Genomic DNA, 2,541 nt, shown 5'->3' with positions numbered 1-2,541 from the left:
TTACTTCTTCCAGCTGATGTTCCACTTGTTTCTTCTGTTGTTTCTGTGGGGACAGTCAAATTCAGGTGACTGAGGGTGGCCCCCTCAACTCTATCCCCCAGGAAGCGGTAGACAGGTGCCAGGAATGAATTTTAAAGACAATGTTCTCAGACCCAATGGCAACATGAACTGGTCAACTCTCCTCAAGCTCTCAAGGACAGAGGATTTGGGTCTTTGTTGGATTTTGCTCACAGCCACAGAACTCAAAGTCTGAATCTGGATTCTCTCCAAAGGACAGTAACATAAACCTCTAGGGACGGAGTCTGAGAAAGGCCCACCCTCCTGCCAGCTTGTGATTGAGAAAGGTGCATTCATTCAACAAACATTTACTGAGCACATACGAGCCAGGTACAGTTCTTCACAGCAGATATAGAATGGAAAAGGACAGACAGGAGCCCTTGGCCCTCAAGTTTACATTCTAGGAGCCTTTAAATCTCAGACTCTCAGAGCTAACCGAGACCTTCACTGCTCTACCTCCTTCGGAAACACCAACGCAAGGAGGAGAGGTGGCTTGTCCAGACTCAAAGAGCAAATTAGGGATTGAGTCATGGCAGAAATACCGGGACCCTGACAAACCATCAGGCTAGTGCTTCCCTGAGAGGTGACAACCCCAGGGTGTGTGTGGCAAGGACCCGAGCAGGGGTGTCTGGAGAAGAAAGAGTCGGCAAAGGGGGCAGTGATAGAAGAGCCATGCTGCATGCTCCTTGTTCTGGGGTCCCTCCAGGTGAGGCCTGGGTGCTCCAGCTCCCCATTTGCCCTTGGCACCAGGGGACCCAGCCCCTTTCTTCAGAGCCCCAAGGGGAAACTAAAGCCCAGGATTGGCAGTGTGGAATCACAGGACTCCACTGGACTCTTACCAGTGATTCTATGTTTTCATTGAGTTGATTGATTGTTGCGGAGCTTGAGTCCAGAGCTACTTCCAGTTCTTGGTACCGGCTCTGTGGTGCACGCAGAGAGGAGGAGTTGGAGGAGGATTGTGGGAGGAGGTAGAGAGAACAATCATTAGGGCTGGGGTGTGTGTCGGCTGTCTCAGCTGGCAGAGGGGCAGCCAGCCCCCACTGTGAGAGGAGGTTGGAGGGCTGGCCTGCAGGGTCACTGCACCTTGGCTCAGGGCCTCTTACCTCCAGGTCCTTCAGGGTAGCAGATGACGCAGGAGTAATAAAAAAGAGAAATTAAAAAAAAAAACTTACAGGGAAACAGTTATGGATATAGAGAAAGTATAAAAACAGCAAAGGGGCCAGGCACAGTGGCTCACGAATGTAGTCCCAGCACTCTGGGAGGCTGAGGTGGGTGGATCACTGGAGGTCAGGAGTTCAAGACCAGCATGGCCGACATGGTTTCACCGCGTCTCTAATAAAAATCCAAAGATTAGCCGGGTGTGGTGACAGGTGCCTGTAATCCAGGTTACTAAGGAGGCTAAGGCAAGAGAATCAGTTGAACCTGGGAGGCAGATGTTGTAGTGAGCTGAGATCGCACCACTGCACTCCAGTCTGGGTAACACAGTGAGACTCTGTCTCAAAAAAAAAAAAAAAAAAAAAATCCCCAAAGCGCACATGCCTGCTCTGTATGTTATTCCCAAGTTACTTTTAAACTTTAAGGTCTCACCATTTCCAAGATGATAAAAGATGCAGGAAAGGAAAAAACCCAATCAATCCAGCAGGTGAAGAAGCAGACATAAACAGGATGAAGGTTAATGGCAGCAACATAAAACAAGGCAGAGGCAAACTATCTCCCAAACCAGAGAAGCCTCAGGGGCATACACAGCTGGAAGCAAGCCAGAGAGGGGTCTCCGCACTGCCTCACCTTCCACTTGTGCAATGGGGGAGCGCTACCCCACTGGAATGGGTAAGGTTGGACACCATCACCTTCAGAATGTCCTGAATCTATAGGAGGGGACAAGGGAAAAACAAGGACAGGGGGAGAAAGACAGAAGTGGCTTAGAGAGAAACAAAAAGTCAGGGTAGGAGGAAGATGTGGTTTCAGGAAAATAAAACGCTGAGGGAGCAGAGGAGATTGAAACCATGGCCTGTGCCATTCTTCCAAATGGCCACCTGCTGCCTTGCCAGGGGCAGGAACAAATAGATGGAAATGTTCCCTGAGCGATGCAGTCATAGGGTGGAGTCACCTGACCAACGCAGCTCTTAATATGCTCACTGGACCCCTCTCCTCAGGCCCAGGACGTGGACGATGAATCTGGTAGAGCTCCAGACCTCCACCTCTATTAAAAAACCAGACTCCTGATTAAAGGTTCACTTGAACTAAGGGGGCTCCAGCTAAAAAACAAGTTTGAAAGACACTGATCTTATCCAGTGTCATCTTACAATGGAGAAAACTGAGGCCCAGGGTAAAAAGTGATTTTTCTGTGGTCACCCAGCAAGCTGGTGGCAAGTTAGATCTTCTCTTAATCCTAGTGCCTGGGGCTCTCCTCACCACACCCTGAGCCCCCTTCTGTGACTCCTAAAGGGACAGCTTGATAGCAAGTGGCTGTACTCATTGGCCCAG

At 49.9% G+C, this 2,541-nt stretch overlaps 1 pseudogene; it reads right to left on the bottom strand.

The window, feature by feature from the left end:
* The window catches only part of LOC105541628, a 21,617-nt pseudogene that overhangs the window by 14,284 nt on the left and 4,792 nt on the right, over positions 1-2,541 (bottom strand).

The sequence above is a fragment of the Mandrillus leucophaeus genome, unplaced genomic scaffold (assembly GCF_000951045.1).
Source record: "Mandrillus leucophaeus isolate KB7577 unplaced genomic scaffold, Mleu.le_1.0 Scaffold241, whole genome shotgun sequence".
NCBI lineage: Eukaryota > Metazoa > Chordata > Mammalia > Primates > Cercopithecidae > Mandrillus > Mandrillus leucophaeus.
Note: the sequence above shows the minus strand (reverse complement) of the source record. Positions and strands in the feature narration are given on the sequence as shown.